This window comes from Phyllobates terribilis, unplaced genomic scaffold, assembly GCF_046119375.1.
Source record: "Phyllobates terribilis strain yellow unplaced genomic scaffold, ASM4611937v1 Scaffold_3__8_contigs__length_932513732, whole genome shotgun sequence".
In the NCBI taxonomy this organism is placed as follows: Eukaryota; Metazoa; Chordata; class Amphibia; order Anura; family Dendrobatidae; genus Phyllobates; species Phyllobates terribilis.
The window spans coordinates 120,603,370-120,625,316 of record NW_027362763.1 but is presented as its reverse complement, the minus strand read 5'-3'; the positions used below and the strand labels follow the sequence as shown (position 1 = coordinate 120,625,316).

At 46.8% G+C, this 21,947-nt stretch overlaps 1 protein-coding gene across 1 annotated transcript in view; it reads left to right on the top strand.

The window, feature by feature from the left end:
- Nucleotides 1-21,947, top strand: part of LOC141258886 (b(0,+)-type amino acid transporter 1-like) — a 53,561-nt gene that overhangs the window by 166 nt on the left and 31,448 nt on the right. The gene's annotated exons all lie outside the window — the stretch shown is intronic.

The following is a 21,947-nucleotide window of genomic DNA, read 5'->3' as shown; positions in this document are numbered from 1 at the left end:
GCATGAACCCTAAATCTTAATATTACACTTGTGGATCGGTGACCCACTGCGCTACGGACCGGGGAGAGCCTGGAGGGGTGTAATTAAGCGACCACCTGGGTTTTCACTAGAGCCCCTGATGGTGTGGTTAGACTTGAGCCACAGGTGGAAGCCAGGTGCCACTCCAGGACAGATCCCAGTACCTCAGCAGCAAACCTCAAGGGTCAGGACACCAGACATGGACTAGGAGTCCAAGGCGGGACCAGATTCTGGTGAAATAGATATTAGAGCCAGTTCAGACAGAACAGGGTTTCAGGTTCAGGTATCGCCAGGGCCGTTTCAGGTTCAGGCACTGCTGGAGAGGTTTCAGGTTCAGGTATCACCGGACAGGTTTCAGGTTCAGGCACTGCCGGAGCAGTTTCAGGTTCAGGTACCGCAAGTGCGGTTTCAGGCTAGAGATACAGATTCAGACTAGGCTGGTACAGGTACATAGGACTGGTACTGGTACAGGTTTAACTGGATGGGTACAGGGGACTGGCAACGGGATAGCAGCTTGCAGACTGACTAAACACAATAGTTGCTCAGGCACCTCCCAACAGGTTGAGGTGCCTTAAGTACTTAGTGCCTTGCAACTATTGGTTGGGGACACATTAGTTGTGTGCGCGCTGTCTCTTTAAGAGACAGGGAGCACGCATGCCTTAAGCACGCTGCCAGGGGACCTGCGAGGTGTGTACAAGCCCTGGTGCACAGAAGCCGGAGCAGAGGATGCGGCAGGGTGGCCTGGGCGGTGAGTGAGTAGGCCTCCCTGCCAGGAGGGAGAAACTGAAGCATGCAGGCACGCCGCCATTACAGTGCCCCCCCTTTACACACCCTCTTCTTCAAGCCCGCAAGAAATTTCTCCAGAAGAAGTGGGCATGAATATTTTCCTTGGGTTCCCACAATCTCTCTTCGGGACCAAACCCCTTCCAATCCACTAGAAAAAAATTTTTTTCCTCTCACCTTCTTCATGGTCACGATGCTCCCTACCTTGAAGACATCCTCTGAACTGACTGGCGCAGGAGTGGTACCCGGATCCTTGAAAAAGGGACTTAAGACAAGTGGCTGGAGGAGAGACACGTGGAAGGAGAGATGGGCACGTGTAATGAATACAGCATTGATCTCCCTGAGGAGCTCAAAAGGACAGATGAAGCAGGGACCCAACTTGTAAGACAACATCTTCAGGTATATATAGATTGAAGAAAGGCACACCTTATCTCCTAGCTGGAAGGGCGGTGGGTCAAGACGTCTCTTGTTGGCGTGACTTTTCATCCGTTTGGAGGACCTCTCCAAAGTGGCTTTGGTATCCCTCCAGATCTTGGAGAATTCTTTATTGAGGGCATCGGCTGCAAGGACGCCAGAAGGAGCTGACACTGCAAGAGGAATAGCAGTCTGGTGACCATAAACAATGAAGAACGATTATTTTGCTGAGGCCTCACTTACATGATTACTATAAGAGAATTCCGCCCAAAGCAACAGCTTGATCCAGTCATTGTGGTGCATATTTGTGAAATGCCGCTGAAGGTTAGACAGGATCTGTTTGACTCTCTCCACTTGACCTTTGGACTGAGGATGGTATGCAGATAAGAAGTCCAAGACCACATTCAACAATTTACAAGTCACTCTCAAGAACCTGGATGTGAATTGAACGCCCCTGTCGGACACAATATGAAGTGGCAACCAGTGAAGACAGAAGATATGCAGAATAAACCTCTCAGCAAGCTCGGCAGCAGATGAGAGACCATGCAATGGAGTAAAGTGAGCCATTTTCAAAAAGAGATCTACCATGACCCAGATGACGGAGCAACCAGGGGACATAGGGAGGTCCGTAAAAAAAAGTCCATTGCGATTTGCTGCCAGGGAGCTGAAGGAACAGGAAGCGGAAGAAGACACCCAGACGGAAGATGCTTAGGTGTCATGTTTTGAGCACAGGAAGGACAGGCAGAAACATACTACAAAATATCCTTTCTCATCTTAGGCCACCAATAATGACGAGAAATGAGTTGTGTAGTTTTCATCTGCCCGGCATGACCAGCCAACTTAGAAGAGTGCCCCCACTGCAGAACTCGCTTCTTATCAGATTCCAACACCAAAATCTTCCTGGGGGAATCTGAGACAAGTTCACTGGAGCCACAGTCAGTGGCGTACCGCCAATGGCGGCAGGCCACGCAACTGCTATTGGTCCCATGACGCGAGGGGGCCCCATAGCAGTCCAGGGGAGGACATACCGCCGCCGATGCAGCTGCTCCCTGCACGCGGCGGGCATGGAGCGATCCCTGCAGCTCTGCTGCTGACAGGAGGAAAATGGCAGCGGAGCTGGAGGGATGCCGTTCTCTGCTTCCTCCTTGACACAGAAGCGCACAGCTTGATGACATCATCATGCAGCACTCACCTGGGTCAGGAAGAAAGTTGCCAGCAACTAGGAGGATGCTGCAGGAGAGCGTGCTGAGAGGTAAGTTTTTTTTTTAACTAAAAACGCTGGGGAGAGGAACAGGAAAATGAGGGGAGAGCAATGGTGGGGCTGGGGAGAGCAATGAGGGGGATGGGGAGAGAAATAATGGGGATGATGGGTCTGGGGAGAGCAGTGATGGGGATGTGGTGCTGGGGAGAGTAATGATGGGGCTGGGGGGAGCAATGATGGGGATGATGGGGCTGGGGAGAGCAATGATGGGGATGTGGGGCTGGGGAGAGCAATGTTGGGGCTGATGGAGCTCGGGAGAGCAATGATGGGGATGGTGGGGCTGGGGAGGGCAATGATGGGGATGGTGGCGATGGGGAGAGCAATGATGGGGTTGGTGGGTCTGGGGAGAGCAATGATGGGGCTGATGGAGCTGGAGAGAGCAATGATGGGGATGGTGGTGCTGGGGAGAGCAATGATGGGGCTGAGGAGAGCAATGATTGGGCTAATGGAGCTTGGGAAAGCAATGATGGGGATGGTGGAACTGGGGAGAGCAATGATGGGGATGGTGGTGATGGGGAGAGCAATGATGGGGCTGAGGAAATCAATGATGTGGATGGTGGGGCTGGGGAGAGCAATGATGGGGATGGTGGGGCTGGGGAGAGCAATGATGGAGATAGTGGGGCTGGGGAGAGCAATGATGGGGCTGATGGAGCTGGGGAGAGCAATTATGGGGATGGTGGGGCTGTAGAGTGAAATTATGGGGCTGATGGAGCTGGAGAGAGCAATGATGGGAATGGTAGGGCTGGGGAAAGCAATGATGGGGCTGGGGAGAGCAATGATGGGGATGGTGGGGCTGGAGAGAGCAATGATGGTGATGGTGGGGCTGGGGAGAGCAATGATGGGGCTGGGGAAAGCAATGATGGGGATGGTGAGACTGGGGAGAGCAATGATGGGGATGGTGGCAATGGGGAGAGCAATTATGGGGATGGTGAGGCTGGAGAGAGCAATGATGGGGCTGATGGAGCTGGGGAGAGCAATGATGGGGATGGTGGGGCTGGGGAAAGCAATGATGGGGCTGGGGAGAGCAATGATGGGGCTGGGGAAAGCAATGATGGGGATGGTGGGACTGGGGAGAGCAATGATGGGGATGGTGGCAATGTGGAGAGCAATGATGGGGCTAGAGAGAGCAATGATGGGGGTGATAGGAGAGAGCAATGATGGGGGTGCTGGGAGAGAGCAATGATGGGGGTTTCACTTTGCTTGTACTGCAAAGCCTTGTATATTTTCTGTGTGCACATAGCCTTACAGTTAATTGGGGAGAGTCACAGAGACTGAATAATTTATATTATTGGGTGGCAGAGATTATAGTTAATGGGGGGCACAGTGCTGCTGATCACTTTGTATTTTGATTACTAAGTGGCTAATAGTATATTAATGGTGGGGTACATATCTGTATTCAGGGGCGCAGTGTGGGGGAGACACAAGTATATATACAATATATGTGACCTTGTTATTTTTAGGGCTGTACTGATCATCGTGACAAGATGAGTCGTGGCTGGGAGATGTCGACATGAAGGTCTGACCAGATGGAGAAGCAGCAGAAACGGACTCTGATCAGATGAGACAATAGCGGTAAGTTCCTGGATGTAAATATTATTCTGTATCTGCACTGTGTGACTTGGAGTGATAAATGTTATCTGTAAAATCCCTTAGGCTGCATTCTCACATTTGTGTGAAATGTCCGTGTGCTGCCAGAATTTTTTATCGCATGGTCCACGGACTCGTAGAGTTTTATAGATACATAACACATCCATGAAAATCACGGATCTGAGAATGAGATCTGTGAGAGTCAGAGAATGTCCTGTTCTGATCCGATTTTGAGGATTAGAATAGGACATGCTCAATGTGTCTGTAAAAGTGGGCAGCACACAGATGCAGGAATGTAGCCGTATTATGTATAGCATACTCAGTATATAGTGTACTCACTTATTATGTATAGCGCCATCCTTAGTTATATAGTTTCACCTTTTTTTATGTATAACACCCTCCCTTATTATGTATCATCCTCTCTAGCTCTAAGGGGTCACAGTTGGGGGATCATACTGTGTTGGGGTCACCATACTTTGCCCTGGGAGTTGAGGTGGGGTACAGTAGGGACATTATACTGCGCATGTGGAGGAATTCACCATGGGGGTATCATACTGTGTTTGGGGGACACTTTTATTGGCATGACACTTTATGGAGCAATGAAAGAGGGATCTAGGACTACAGCAGGGGGAAAATTACTATATAATGGATGGAAAGTTGTGAGAACTGCTCTTGTGTGACCACAACAATTATTTAAATTTTTTTTTGGGGGGGCCCAATTAGAACTTCTGCTGTAAGGGACTCAGGGTGGTAGCTGTGGCGAGGGACTGATGTGTTCCCACACCCTGGCCCCCTGACAAAGACAAATGTCCAAATTCTCCAGTGCTGTGTGTGTGGTGCAGAACACTTACGTTTTGATTGCAGATCTCTGCTGTCTTCGGTTCTTCCACCTCAGGAACCGCCGCGCACACATTTAGGGACTTCCATTCCATTTTATAAAAAAGAACTTTACTGGAACACTTGAAATCAACTTCATACAGCATGCAGCATTGATCACATACTTTTCCAGGGTTACCGTCTGATATACAGCACGTATTGATGTTCACTGTCTGTTTGTCCTGAGCTGTCCCTTCCATAGCGGACCCTCTTGGCCTATGAGACCCTCACAGTTTTAAGAATCCCGTACTGATTATTCCCCGTCCGACTTCCCCTTCAGTGAAGGCTTTTGGACACACACTTCTCTGTGGATCCTGTGGACCGTAGGTACCGAACGTTTAGGAAATATCTAATTCAGAGTATCTGAATACGGATTCTTTGCTGCTGGACAGACCGTGTCACCGGTGCCCCCTGGACCACCAACTCCTCTCTCTCTCCTCACTTGAACTCCTGCAATCACGAAGTGTCTCAGTTCTTCACTGAACCTGCTCCTCCCACCCTGAGCAACTCCTAAACCCCTTAACTCTTTCCTAACTTACAACTACATCTGCTTTAAGCTATAGTGCCCCCCTTAGCCTTACTCTTCTACTATTCTAATACCCTACCTGCACTCACCTATACTGACCCTATAACTGACACATCAGACAATTGATCATAACACATGTTCATATTTAAAACAGGATATAACATTATGTGCACACACAAAGAAAAGGTGCATGACCAGGTCCTGGTCACCCTCTTACATGCCTCCCTCCTAAAACATGGTCGTCCCGTCCATGAGAGCACCTGTAAAGATACCAATGCACATTTTAAAATTTTCAACCACAGTTTTATATAAAATACAGAATAATTTAAACATTCTCATCAACTTTTCTGCAACTTCAAACTAGAGTTCAAGAGTTCAATAGAGTTCAAGTTCCTTTAAATATGGGTCCATCTGACCCAGGTCCCCTTGCTCCTAGGACCCCCCAAAAAAATTTGTTCATCATAGGCCCGCTGGCCAACAAATTCTGCTCCGACAGTCCTGAAGCAGTGACCCGGCACGATCCTCGGGTCGTCCTGACAGCTTCCCCTTTTTCCCCCCTCCCTCCTTTTTGCTGGGTATGGTCCCTTTAAGAACCATGCTTCGCTCTATAGCTCTTATACAAGAGCACAGTCCTTTAGTCAACCCTATCAGGGTTCAGTCCCGTAATCCAGCAGGGGAATGCGCAAACGTGCGCAAAAGAACTGGGAGAGGGGGAAAACACACAAACAAAGTCACCTTCCGGCCGTCCGGCCAGCACCATTGCTCCATGGTGCTATGAGGGCTGGTTGCCCTTTAAGAGACGCGGAACAGTCTCTATTGGTGACCACATCCTTGGTCACCTCCGGTCGTCACCGGAATGAACAGGGGCTCCTGCCAGTAGGAACGCAGAACAGTTCCTTGATTTCACCTTTACCGTGCAACTAGCACAACCAGATACTTTTAAAGTAGCCATTTCACTCTGGGATTCCCCTGGGACCGCCGTAATGGGCCTTGAATGTAGATGATGGTGGTCCCAGAGGATGAATCACTGGAGACCGATCCTCCGCTGTTGTTCCGGCTCCTTGTCTCCGCTGCTGACTGGCCCAGGAACTCCGACCGCATGCTCCCCTGAGAACTGGCCATCGCTCCCAGTGACTCCAGCACAGGGGATACCGTTCTGGGATTGACACTTTCACTTTGGCCTACTGCCAGCTGTACTGCGGCCACCACAGTTGGCCGCACAGGCTGGTTCATCGCCTGTTCTTCTAGCTCGGGCAGGACAGTAACGGCCACCGCATACGGGCCTTGGGGCCCATGCTCTTTGATGAACTTGACTCGGCTACCCACAAGCAAGGGACCGTGGGCGTCAATAGACCCGTTATTTACATATACCCTCTCGCCGGTCCCTGTTTCTTGTAAGAAACCATAGCCGAGGGACAAGTCGAAGTGCCGCACTAGGCCACAAGTCATCTGGCCGGACATTGCTCCCCCCCCCCGGCCTCCGCAGCTCTTCGCGGATGAGGCGCTCCCGCCTCTTCTTTTCGGCGATCACCCCGGCGATCCACCGGGCCTCTTCCTCCCGGGGGTTCTCACCACTTCTTGGTAAGTAGGGGGTTGGGGGCTGGAGACATGGCCCGCGTTGATGTTAGAACCTTGCTCTTAGGTTTTTTTTCCTTTGCTGGTCACATGACCTTGTTGGCCTATTTAATCCTGCTCCGCCCTTCTGGCTTTGCTGGACTTCATTGTATATCTACTTTCTAGCTAGCCTGTGCTCTGTGTCTTGCTCTGTTAGTTTGCTTGGTCTACTGACCTCTATGTTCTATATATTTTGTTTGTTCGTCTGTCTGCTACTATTTCTGTTAGGAGGTGTCCCATATTCCTCCCAGTCCTTAGTACTTGTAGGGATTCCTTCCCCACATCTATAGGTCTCCGTACAGACTAGCTTAGGACTTTAGCAGGTCTGATCGCAGGATCAGGTTCCCTGTTACATCGTAGGGATTAAGCTGAGTTCTATCGTAGGGACAGATCTCCTCTCTTTCCTTAGCTCTGGTAGCAGAACATAACAGTAAGTCCAGCCAGCAAATTCTCTAAGGAAAGATTTTTCTGTTCCATCATGGTGTCGGTTCAGGATTTGGTTCATCGCCTGCAGGGACTCTCTCTGGAGGTGGCCGAGCTCCGTCAGCACGTGAGTAACTGTCCTGGAGCACATTTCTTGGAGCCTAAGGTATGTTTGCCGGATTTATTTTTTGGTGAACACCGAGAATTTTTTTCATTCAAAAATGCTTGCTTATTGTATTTTCGTTTGAGACCTAAGTCCTCTGGGGATGAATCCCAGCGCGTAGGGTTCATAATGTCACTTTTGCGCAAAGAGCCTCAGGAGTGGGCCTTTTCTTTGCAACCTAGTGATACATGCTTCAGATCAGTGGATAGTTTTTTTTCTGCTTTGGGACTATTATATGATGATCCTGACCGTGTCGCATCAGCTGAGACTGAGTTGAGACGTTTAAAACAAGGATCAGGTAATGTGGAAAAATATTGTACTCATTTCCATCGTTGGTCTACTCAAACAGGGTGGAACGATTCTGCTCTGAAAAGTCTATTTCTTGCTGGGCTCAGTGAAAGGGTTAAAGACGTGCTAATTGCTTATCCTACACCTGAAGATTTGCAACAGGCTATGCAATTAGCTATACGGGTGGATAGAAGACTGCGTGCAAGGGTTAATGAGAGCAAATCCTCTGCTATGTCAGTTTCTGGTTATGAGAATGTGTGTACTAACAGTGGTGAACCGATGGAGATTGGATCGGTGGCACCTCGCTCTCAAGAAAAAGACCGTCGATTTTTTGAAGGCTTGTGTTTCTATTGCGGAAAATCTGGTCATTTGATTAAAGGCTGTGAGCTTCGTATGAAGAAAGAAAAAAAAATGGTCAGTCATGCCCGTATTGCCTGTTTAAATTCCAAGGGTGTATTTTTAGCTGCTTCCACGATTGCTCAGGAAAAATTAATGGAATTTCGGGTGTTTGTCGATTGTGGGTCTACTCTGAATGTTATTGATGGGGGATTCGTGGAAAGACTCAATTTAAAACCTGAACCTTTATCATCCCCCATTGCTGTGGTTTCTGTGGATGGTTCCCCTTTGAAGAATATTACTCTCAAGGTCTGTGAATTTCCTCTCACTATTAATGGTGTTCACCATGAGAAATTGGATTTGGTAGTGTTGAATAACTTAAACACCTAAACAAAATATCACATGAGGGGCCTAATAAATAGAGACAACCAGCAGACACATAGCCCCCCTAAAAAATAACTTTTATTAATAATCTCTAAAAAGGACCTAAAAGTCCATAGACAAACAACAATAATACTCTAAATGATAGGACATATAGAATCAGGTAATACACCGACCGGGAGGGAATACAGATTCAAGCTGTCCCTGTTATGTCCCTAAATCCTGTCCCTACCTGACAGCGGAGGTTGGCACCCTAATTTGTACTTCGTGGCGCCCCCGCTCAACGTCGGTATCCCTAATGTCCCTACAAGGACCCTTGTCTTAAATTAAACAAAACCACAATAGTGAGAAAGGGTAGAAAAAGTGAACGTATAAATACAGAAGCCGATAATAGGTCAATGATTATAGATGGCCAAATTCATTTGGTCGGGTAAACATAAATGCTCTAGGGTAGAGGAGCACAGTGCTTGTTTCTCCATAGCCAAAACAAATCAAATAGCAGCCAGAGCAATCAAATATGGACACATGCTACACTTTGATAGTCCAGCTATATACCTCAAAAAGGGGCTCAGAAAGCAAAATCCCACCCAGGTAGATGTCTCCCCATACATCAAATGGGATTTAAGTATTGGTATTTGAAAAAGCATAATATCTATATCAAAGTATCAGGTCCAGACTCTGTCTGTCATAGATGTACATAATAGTAGACAGAAAGAAGGACACTTATCATTATTAGTCCCTATACCTTTTCAAAGAGAGACACTCATCATTATTAGTCCCTATTCCTTTTCAAAAGACCAGAAAATGGCAATCAGAATATACATTTTCATTAGTAAAAAAACAATAACACTAAAACCTTAATGGTCCCCAATTCCAGCAGTCAGAAAGTAGATATCATTAGTAAGTAAAAAAATGACACTTATCCTTAGTAGTCCCAACGCGTTTCCCCCTAGTTTCCACCAGGGTTCATCAGGGGATCTGGGGAAGACCTCAATCCCTCACCCCAGATTGCCAGACAATGCTGCATGTGTAGGAAATTCCTGCACATATACCTCCCTTATAAACTCAGCTCAGCCCCATAATTAGTGATAATCGCAAACGCCTGTGTACTGCTGTCATCGTACACATGCCCGGCGTCCACCGCCAAATGTAAGTCCGTGGACCGCACATGGAACGCACGCACCCGGAAATGACGATATGCTAATGACGCCCACCGGAAATGACGTCACCAGACTGCATCAGAGTATCTGAAGCGCATCTGGAACGCACACACCCGGAAGTAACGGTGTCTAACTAGCGTCCATCGGGATATGATGTCATCCAAATGTGGCGGTACATGGTTAGGAGGCAAAGTCTACACCCATCCCCATATACGTTTGTCAGTAATTGTCATGGTAGCCAGCAATGCAAACACCGGCCAGACGGGCATACCTCCCACCAACATACCCCATATATTTAAAGTGCCATAGACGGACAGGTCGGCACCAGGGCTAAGATGTCCAAAAGTTATTCAGCGCAAAATAAATGTACACGCTGTACACCGGAGGACAAAGGCATTCAGTATATAATAAATAGGAAGGTTGGAGTCTGACTATTATATAATTAAAGTGTTATCCACATATTACAATGTTGTTTATCATCCACAGAGTATTTAACGCTGTTAGAGTAGGAGAAAAATAAGTCCCAAACATATAAATACATATTTAGCCACAATGGGTATATACATATGGTGATCATTAGACCAATACCTTATAGGCTGGTTCTATTCGGCCCCTAATATCACATTCTTGGAATCAGATAAAACTCGAGAAGCTCAACTGTTCATTAATGCCCCCAGGGGCCATTGACTCCATCCAAAAGATCCAACGGGCCTCCCGTTGGAGTATTTTTTTATTCCAGTCACCCTGCCTGATTGACCGTGCCACAACCTCCAAAACCCTAAATGAAATGCATCTCACATCACCCCCATGTTTAGATATTATATGTCTGGCGAGTGGTGTATCCCTGCCATGCCTAACGTCTCCAAGGTGCTCGCCTATCCGGACGCGTAATTCACGTTTCGTTTTCCCGATATAATCCATTGGACACGTACACGTGCAGAGGTACACCACTCCTGACGTTTTGCAGTTGGCGAAATCTTTCATCTCGTATGTGCGTTTAGTCACTGCACTCACAAAACTCTTTGAAGGTGTGACAAATTTACAGAAGGAGCAGTGACCACATCTGAACGTACCCTTAGACCTACTTCTCAACCATGTGATCTCCTTCATCTGAGGCGTAAAGTGACTATGTACGACTGTATCCTTCACGGATCTCCCCCTCCTATATGTAACCGAAGGTGTTTTTGGGACCAAGCCCACCACATCCGGATCTGCTCGTAGGATCCCCCAGTATTTTTCAAGAATGCCCATTACTTTTCTTGACTGATCATCATAGGTGCCTATCAGTCGTGTGATGGACTCAGAGTTACATCTATCTCTTGGAGTGAGGAGGGACGATCTATCTGTCGTCCTTGCCTGTTGATATGCCTTGTCTATTACTCCTTCAGGATAACCCCTAGTTCTAAGCCTATGAGATAGATTACACGACTCAGATTGAAAGTCATTCCACGAGGAACAGTTCCTCCGCACCCTAAGGAACTGTCCCTTAGGAATGCCTCTTTTTAGAGGCGGAGGATGGAAGCTCCCCCACTCTAGAAGGCTATTGGTCGCAGAAGGTTTACAATACAGTGAAGTTTTTAAAGTACCATCACCATTTCTTGAGATTTTTAAATCCAGGAAGGAGATCTCGTCCACTCCCACCTCACAAGTGAAGGATAGTCCAAAAGGGTTAACATTCAGATGTGCCACGAACGTCCGAAAAGATGCCTCATCCCCTGCCCACAGGACGAGGATGTCGTCAATATATCTGCCCCAGAAAAGTATCCGTGGGGCCCAGACGACATCCTCGTCTCTGAACACAACAGTATCCTCCCACCAACCCAGGAGCAAATTAGCGTACGTAGGGGCACAAGGGCTCCCCATCGCTGTGCCCCTGAGTTGGTGGTAGTATCTCCCATTGTATAGAAAATAATTATGTCGTAATACAAAATCCAAAAGTTCCAGGAGAAATTTATTGTGTGGCCTCAGGTGTGTCCCTCTACTTTTCAAATAGTATTCGACGGCTGTTAAACCCACTTCGTGTCGAATACTACTATATAGAGCCTCAACATCAATTGAGGCCAAAATCGTATTGGAATCAATGGACACACCTTCTAATTTGTTCAAAAGGTCCATAGTATCCCTCAGATATGATGGGAGGGCTAGGACAAATGGTCTCAAGACCTTATCCAAAAACACACTCGAATTTTGGCATAGGGCATCAATCCCTGCAACAATAGGTCTTCCCTTGAGGGGGCTGATGCCCTTGTGTATCTTGGGAAGTGCATAGAACGTCGCTGTTACAGGCCATTTCGGAATGAGGAAATCATATTCATTTTTCGAGAGCAGATTCATTGTCAGTGCACATGACAGAATCTTAGATAGTCCCACCATATATTCACTGCTGGGATCCTTCCGTAAGACTTCGTATGTGGACACATCTGATAGGAGACCCTGACACATTTCAATATACTGGGTGTCGTCCAAGACAACAATGTTGCCGCCCTTATCAGAGGGCTTCAGCACTACTGCATTATTAGCACCCAGGGATTCCAACGCCCTTTTTTCCCCCAAAGACAAATTAGAACGTGCTGGTTCATATCTTGGGTTAATATTACGGATCTCTTCAGAAACCAATTTAAGGAAGATATCTATGCCCCCTATGTTACCGACTGGGGGCATCCTAGTGCTCCTAGGTTTCAGATCAGAGAAGGGTCCGAGGCCAGGACTCCTCTGTCCCTCCTCTGATAATTCTGATAATGTTAACACATCCGGGAGATCCTCCAGGGATATGCCCAAATGTTGGCACTTCAATCTGTCATTATGCAGAAAAAACTTTCTCCATTTTAATTTTCTGGTAAAGAGGTTAATATCTTTTATCCAAGAAAAAGGGTCAAATCTCGTTGTTGGGACAAATGTGAGGCCTTTCCGGAGGACAGACCTCTCACAATCAGACAAAGCATAAGAAGATATATTAATTATCTGGTTTTCATTATCCTCTGGAAGATCATTAGTCCTATAGCCCATTACCTGTGTGTTTGGGGCCCAGTGCGTTCCCGCAGTTTGTAAGGAAGGAGGCCCCTTGTTTCTAAAAAAGACGATGAGGAAGAGGAGGACTGTGCAGATGGGGATATAAGACTGCCCCCTCTTTGTTCCAAAATTTGTCCCTGCCATCTCCTTCAGATGCTGAAGGGGGAGTAAGGCACCTCGGTGGTAAGGTTAACCATAGAGGTAGGGGACGAGGGAGGAGGGGCTACCAAAGGAGATGGCAGGGACAAATTTTGGAACAAAGAGGGGGCAGTCTTATATCCCCATCTGCACAGTCCTCCTCTTCCTCATCGTCTTTTTTAGAAACAAGGGGCCTCCTTCCTTACAAACTGCGGGAACGCACTGGGCCCCAAACACACAGGTAATGGGCTATAGGACTAATGATCTTCCAGAGGATAATGAAAACCAGATAATTAATATATCTTCTTATGCTTTGTCTGATTGTGAGAGGTCTGTCCTCCGGAAAGGCCTCACATTTGTCCCAACAACGAGATTTGACCCTTTTTCTTGGATAAAAGATATTAACCTCTTTACCAGAAAATTAAAATGGAGAAAGTTTTTTCTGCATAATGACAGATTGAAGTGCCAACATTTGGGCATATCCCTGGAGGATCTCCCGGATGTGTTAACATTATCAGAATTATCAGAGGAGGGACAGAGGAGTCCTGGCCTCGGACCCTTCTCTGATCTGAAACCTAGGAGCACTAGGATGCCCCCAGTCGGTGACATAGGGGGCATAGATATCTTCCTTAAATTGGTTTCTGAAGAGATCCGTAATATTAACCCAAGATATGAACCAGCACGTTCTAATTTGTCTTTGGGGGAAAAAAGGGCGTTGGAATCCCTGGGTGCTAATAATGCAGTAGTGCTGAAGCCCTCTGATAAGGGCGGCAACATTGTTGTCTTGGACGACACCCAGTATATTGAAATGTGTCAGGGTCTCCTATCAGATGTGTCCACATACGAAGTCTTACGGAAGGATCCCAGCAGTGAATATATGGTGGGACTATCTAAGATTCTGTCATGTGCACTGACAATGAATCTGCTCTCGAAAAATGAATATGATTTCCTCATTCCGAAATGGCCTGTAACAGCGACGTTCTATGCACTTCCCAAGATACACAAGGGCATCAGCCCCCTCAAGGGAAGACCTATTGTTGCAGGGATTGATGCCCTATGCCAAAATTCGAGTGTGTATTTGGATAAGGTCTTGAGACCATTTGTCCTAGCCCTCCCATCATATCTGAGGGATACTATGGACCTTTTGAACAAATTAGAAGGTGTGTCCATTGATTCCAATACGATTTTGGCCTCAATTGATGTTGAGGCTCTATATAGTAGTATTCGACACGAAGTGGGTTTAACAGCCGTCGAATACTATTTGAAAAGTAGAGGGACACACCTGAGGCCACACAATAAATTTCTCCTGGAACTTTTGGATTTTGTATTACGACATAATTATTTTCTATACAATGGGAGATACTACCACCAACTCAGGGGCACAGCGATGGGGAGCCCTTGTGCCCCTACGTACGCTAATTTGCTCCTGGGTTGGTGGGAGGATACTGTTGTGTTCAGAGACGAGGATGTCGTCTGGGCCCCACGGATACTTTTCTGGGGCAGATATATTGACGACATCCTCGTCCTGTGGGCAGGGGATGAGGCATCTTTTCGGACGTTCGTGGCACATCTGAATGTTAACCCTTTTGGACTATCCTTCACTTGTGAGGTGGGAGTGGACGAGATCTCCTTCCTGGATTTAAAAATCTCAAGAAATGGTGATGGTACTTTAAAAACTTCACTGTATCGTAAACCTTCTGCGACCAATAGCCTTCTAGAGTGGGGGAGCTTCCATCCTCCGCCTCTAAAAAGAGGCATTCCTAAGGGACAGTTCCTTAGGGTGCGGAGGAACTGTTCCTCGTGGAATGACTTTCAATCTGAGTCGTGTAATCTATCTCATAGGCTTAGAACTAGGGGTTATCCTGAAGGAGTAATAGACAAGACATATCAACAGGCAAGGACGACAGATAGATCGTCCCTCCTCACTCCAAGAGATAGATGTAACTCTGAGTCCATCACACGACTGATAGGCACCTATGATGATCAGTCAAGAAAAGTAATGGGCATTCTTGAAAAATACTGGGGGATCCTACGAGCAGATCCGGATGTGGTGGGCTTGGTCCCAAAAACACCTTCGGTTACATATAGGAGGGGGAGATCCGTGAAGGATACAGTCGTACATAGTCACTTTACGCCTCAGATGAAGGAGATCACATGGTTGAGAAGTAGGTCTAAGGGTACGTTCAGATGTGGTCACTGCTCCTTCTGTAAATTTGTCACACCTTCAAAGAGTTTTGTGAGTGCAGTGACTAAACGCACATACGAGATGAAAGATTTCGCCAACTGCAAAACGTCAGGAGTGGTGTACCTCTGCACGTGTACGTGTCCAATGGATTATATCGGGAAAACGAAACGTGAATTACGCGTCCGGATAGGCGAGCACCTTGGAGACGTTAGGCATGGCAGGGATACACCACTCGCCAGACATATAATATCTAAACATGGGGGTGATGTGAGATGCATTTCATTTAGGGTTTTGGAGGTTGTGGCACGGTCAATCAGGCAGGGTGACTGGAATAAAAAAATACTCCAACGGGAGGCCCGTTGGATCTTTTGGATGGAGTCAATGGCCCCTGGGGGCATTAATGAACAGTTGAGCTTCTCGAGTTTTATCTGATTCCAAGAATGTGATATTAGGGGCCGAATAGAACCAGCCTATATGGTATTGGTCTAATGATCACCATATGTATATACCCATTGTGGCTAAATATGTATTTATATGTTTGGGACTTATTTTTCTCCTACTCTAACAGCGTTAAATACTCTGTGGATGATAAACAACATTGTAATATGTGGATAACACTTTAATTATATAATAGTCAGACTCCAACCTTCCTATTTATTATATACTGAACGCGTTTGTCCTCCGGTGTACAGCGTGTACATTTATTTTGCGCTGAATAACTTTTGGACATCTTAGCCCTGGTGCCGACCTGTCCGTCTATGGCACTTTAAATATATGGGGTATGTTGGTGGGAGGTATGCCCGTCTGGCCGGTGTTTGCATTGCTGGCTACCATGACAATTACTGACAAACGTATATGGGGATGGGTGTAGACTTTGCCTCCTAACCATGTACCGCCACATTTGGATGACATCATATCCCGATGGACGCTAGTTAGACACCGTTACTTCCGGGTGTGTGCGTTCCAGATGCGCTTCAAATACTCTGATGCAGTCTGGTGACGTCATTTCCGGTGGGCGTCATTAGCATATCGTCATTTCCGGGTGCGTGCGTTCCATGTGCGGTCCACGGACTTACATTTGGCGGTGGACGCCGGGCATGTGTACGATGACAGCAGTACACAGGCGTTTGCGATTATCACTAATTATGGGGCTGAGCTGAGTTTATAAGGGAGGTATATGTGCAGGAATTTCCTACACATGCAGCATTGTCTGGCAATCTGGGGTGAGGGATTGAGGTCTTCCCCAGATCCCCTGATGAACCCTGGTGGAAACTAGGGGGAAACGCGTTGGGACTACTAAGGATAAGTGTCATTTTTTTACTTACTAATGATATCTACTTTCTGACTGCTGGAATTGGGGACCATTAAGGTTTTAGTGTTATTGTTTTTTTACTAATGAAAATGTATATTCTGATTGCCATTTTCTGGTCTTTTGAAAAGGAATAGGGACTAATAATGATGAGTGTCTCTCTTTGAAAAGGTATAGGGACTAATAATGATAAGTGTCCTTCTTTCTGTCTACTATTATGTACATCTATGACAGACAGAGTCTGGACCTGATACTTTGATATAGATATTATGCTTTTTCAAATACCAATACTTAAATCCCATTTGATGTATGGGGAGACATCTACCTGGGTGGGATTTTGCTTTCTGAGCCCCTTTTTGAGGTATATAGCTGGACTATCAAAGTGTAGCATGTGTCCATATTTGATTGCTCTGGCTGCTATTTGATTTGTTTTGGCTATGGAGAAACAAGCACTGTGCTCCTCTACCCTAGAGCATTTATGTTTACCCGACCAAATGAATTTGGCCATCTATAATCATTGACCTATTATCGGCTTCTGTATTTATACGTTCACTTTTTCTACCCTTTCTCACTATTGTGGTTTTGTTTAATTTAAGACAAGGGTCCTTGTAGGGACATTAGGGATACCGATGTTGAGCGGGGGCGCCACGAAGTACAAATTAGGGTGCCAACCTCCGCTGTCAGGTAGGGACAGGATTTAGGGACATAACAGGGACAGCTTGAATCTGTATTCCCTCCCGGTCGGTGTATTACCTGATTCTATATGTCCTATCATTTAGAGTATTATTGTTGTTTGTCTATGGACTTTTAGGTCCTTTTTAGAGATTATTAATAAAAGTTATTTTTTAGGGGGGCTATGTGTCTGCTGGTTGTCTCTAGTGTTGAATAACTTGCCTTCTCCAGTAATATTGGGATTGCCCTGGTTAAAATTTCACAATCCTGTACTGGATTGGTCTACCAGTGAAATTAAATCCTGGAGCCATAAATGTTATGACAAGTGTTGTAATGGGCGTATTGCAGCTTTGGATAGGGGAGAATTGCCGGTTCCTATTCAGGATTTTTGGAGAGTTTTTTCTGAGAAGGAATCGCAGGTTTTGCCTCCCCATAGAGACTATGATTGTTCTATTGAATTTGTCCCTGGAGCGACTCTTCCTAAAAGTCGTTTATTTAACCTTACTATTCCTGAGAGGAAGGCTTTGGAGGAATACATACAGACAAGTTTGGCCGCCGGTCACATTAGGCCCTCTAAGTCTCCTGTGGCGGTTGGATTTTTTTTTGTAAAAAAAAAGGACGGCGGTTTACGTCCTTGTCTGGATTTTCGTGAGATTAACAAAATTACTGTACGCAATCCTTACCCACTGCCATTGATTCCTGATCTGTTTAACCAGTTAATGGGGGCCAAGTGGTTCTCTAAAATTGACCTTAAGGGGGCATACAATCTGTTGCGCATGAAGGAGGGTGACGAATGGAAGACTGCTTTTAACACTCCTGTGGGTCATTTTGAGAATCTGGTTATGCCTTTTGGTCTTACTAATGCTCCTGCATTTTTTCAGAATCTGATTAATGACATCCTTAGACCTTTGATCGGTAAAAATGTGGTTGTGTATTTGGATAACATTTTGATTTATTCGCCGGATCTGGAGTCTCATTGGCGGAGCGTGCGTGAGGTATTACAGTTATTAATGGACAATTCGCTTTTTGCTAAGCTGGAGAAATGTGAGTTCGCTGTACAGAGAATTAGTTTTTTGGGCTACATTATCTCCAGCAAAGGTTTTGAGATGGATCCGGTTAAGGTTCAGGCTGTGCAGGAATGGCCTAGGCCTATTGGTTTGAAATCGATACAGAGGTTTTTGGGTTTCGCCAATTACTATAGAAAATTCATAAAAAAAATTTCTAGTATTGTCAAACCTCTGACTGATCTCACCAGGAAAGGTGCTGATGCGGTTCAGTGGTCTTCTGAGGCCATTGAAGCTTTTGTGTATCTCAAGGAGAGGTTCACCTCTGCTCCCATCCTTATGCAGCCTGATGTTACTAGGCCGTTTTTGGTTGAGGTTGATGCTTCCTCTGTGGGGGTTGGCGCAGTATTGTCTCAGGATAACGGGGATGGATTACATCCCTGTGCCTTTTTTTCAAAAAATTTTTCGGAGACTGAACTGAATTACGATATTGGTAATCGGGAATTATTGGCTATTAAACTCGCATTTGAACACTGGCGCCACTTCTTGGAAGGTGCGGAATTTCCCGTTCAGGTTCTTACGGATCATAAAAATCTGATATATCTTGATGCTGCCAAGCGCCTGAATGCCCGTCAGGCTAGGTGGGCACTGTTTTTCTTGCGGTTTAATTTCTCCGTTACTTACATCCCTGGTACTAAGAATGTTAAGGCGGATGCCTTGTCTCGCAGTTTTTCTCCCATAGTCGGTGCTGAGAAAGAGGAGAACATTTTACAAGAAGGTGTTGTGATAGCTGCTTTGGACTCCGTTTTGGAAAATGAGATTCTTAAAGCACAGGAGAATGCCCCTTCTAACACTCCTCATGGGAGGTTGTTTGTGCCTGGGACCTTTAGGAGAGATTTGTTTGTTGAGTGTCACGAATCTCGGTTGGCAGGTCATCCCGGAATCTCTGAGACCAAGAGACTGGTGGGTCGCAGTTTTTGGTGGCCTGGATGGCAGAAGGAAGTCATTAAGTGGGTGCGTCAATGTACTATATGTGCTAGATCTAAGTCCTCACATACTCCTGCTGCGGGGTTGCTTTGTCCTTTGGAGGTTCCCAGTGCTCCTTGGACACATTTGGCTATGGACTTTATAACTGACCTTCCCCCCTCTGAGGGTTTTACTGTCATCTGGGTGGTCGTGGACCGTTTTAGCAAGATGTGTCACTTGGTTCCTTTCGTCAAACTGCCCTGCGCTAAAACTCTCGCTAAGGCCTTTGTCAAGGAAATTGTCAGACTTCATGGCGTTCCTACTGACATTGTTTCTGATAGGGGTCCTCAGTTCGTGGCTCGTTTTTGGCGTGCCTTTTGTGATAGGTTGGGAGTTCATTTGTCGTTCTCGTCCGGATATCATCCTGAATCTAATGGCCAGACAGAAAGGAAAAACCAGGATGTTGAGCAGTTCTTGCGTTGTTTTGTGGCAGACAATCAAGAGGGGTGGTCTGAGTTTCTGCCACTTGCTGAATTTGCTCTGAACAATCATACATCTTCTTCTGCTGGTTGTTCGCCTTTTTTTGTTGTTCTGGGAGACATCCGTCGTTTGGGTCGTTCTCCAAGTTGGGATCTGCCGTGCCTGAGGAGGAGAATTTTTCCGGTGATTTGGAGAGAGTTTGGACGGATGTGCGTGGTAATCTTCAGGAGGCCAACAGAAAATCTAAAGACTACTTTGATAGGAAACGACAGGAGGTTTTGTTCGTTGTTGGTGACATGGTTTGGTTGTCCTCTAGGAATCTGCGGTTGAGGATTCCTTCAAAGAAATTGGGTCCCAAGTTTGTAGGGCCCTTTAAGGTGCTTCAGGTTGTCAACCAATCTGCTGTTAGGTTGGAGGTTCCTACCTCCTGGAGAATTAATCCGGTATTTCATGTCTCTCTGTTGAAAAAAGCTGTTGTATCGGATTGTGACGCCTCTGCCTCTGTTCCTCCGGTGGTGGAGGACGGGGAATATGAAATTTCTCGCATCCTTAACTCTAGACGGTATAGAGGTAGTTTGCAATATCTTGTGGCCTGGAAAGGTTTCGGTCCCGAGGATAACTCTTGGGTGAGGTCAGATGATGTTTCCGCGTCCAGACTTATCAGAGCGTTTCACAGGAGATTTCCTGATAAGCCTGGTCCTAGGGGATCCGGAGGATCCTCTTAGAAGGAGGGGTACTGTTAGAACCTTGCTCTTAGGTTTTTTTTCCTTTGCTGGTCACATGACCTTGTTGGCCTATTTAATCCTGCTCCGCCCTTCTGGCTTTGCTGGACTTCATTGTATATCTACTTTCTAGCTTGCCTGTGCTCTGTGTCTTGCTCTGTTAGTTTGCTTGGTCTACTGACCTCTATGTTCTATATATTTTGTTTGTTCGTCTGTCTGCTACTATTTCTGTTAGGAGGTGTCCCATATTCCTCCCAGTCCTTAGTACTTGTAGGGATTCCTTCCCCACATCTATAGGTCTCCGTACAGACTAGCTTAGGACTTTAGCAGGTCTGATCGCAGGATCAGGTTCCCTGTTACATCGTAGGGATTAAGCTGAGTTCTATCGTAGGGACAGATCTCCTCTCTTTCCTTAGCTCTGGTAGCAGAACATAACAGTTGAGACTCACCGCCGCCATGGACACCGGAACTGGCTTGCTGTCATCTGCTGGCACCACCGCTGCCGTTGTTCCTCCGGCCGCCTCATCCTGTACCGCTACTTGATTTTCTCCTGAGTTTGTTATCACGAACCCCTTTAGGGCCTCCGCCAGAGAGACGGTATCCCCCCGCGGATCGTGAAAGGGTTACCAGCCCGGTACAAACGGTAAGCCGCTCTCTATGGGGTAATTAAAGACTCAAAGACTCCTCAGCGGCCGCCAGGGCACTCCTCCTTCTCCTGGCGCTCCCTGCGCCGGCTCCACTCCATTCTTCCGAAGCCACCACGATGAGACATGTCCCCAGGCTGTCGCTGATTCACCGTCTCTTCTAGCAACTGCGCCTTAGTGCTCAGCACAAGGGGTCCTCCTCCTAGGCTCCGCCCGTTCGTGGGTGGAGCCCCCTTCACCAATTCTTCCCACTCTGTTTCTGGGATCTTCAATGGTAGGCGGAATTTCTTCTTTCTTCGCTGCGCCCATCGTGGGCGGATACCACTCACAGGGGGCCGCAGTCTCAGTCTGGCACGGCGTCCATGCCATACCGCTCTCTGCGCCATTTTGTGCTCAGGACGCCCACGATGGGGGGAACCATCGCCAGTCTCCGCGCCATCTTGGTTCGTGCGCTTTTCAATTCTCTCCATTTCATTTTTTTATCTACAGGCGCCTCGTCTGCGCCACGGGTCCCCTCCACCCCACTCTCTTAATGCGAGGAACTGGCATCCTGCCGACTACGCCAATTTTGTAAGGAACTCAGGGTGGTAGCTGTGGCGAGGGACTGATGTGTTCCCACACCCTGGCCCCCTGACAAAGACAAATGTCCAAATGCTCCAGTGCTGTGTGTGTGGTGCAGAACACTTACGTTTTGATTGCAGATCTCTGCTGTCTTCGGTTCTTCCACCTCAGGAACCGCCGCACACACATTTAGGGACTTCCATTCCATTTTATAAAAAAGAACTTTACTGGAACACTTGAAATCAACTTCATACAGCATGCAGTATTGATCACATACTTATCCAGGGTTACCGTCTGATATACAGCACGTATTGATGTTCACTCTCTGTTTGTCCTGAGCTGTCCCTTCCATAGCGGACCCTCTTGGCCTATGAGACCCTCACAGTTTTAAGAATCCCGTACTGATTATTCACCGTCCGACTTCCCC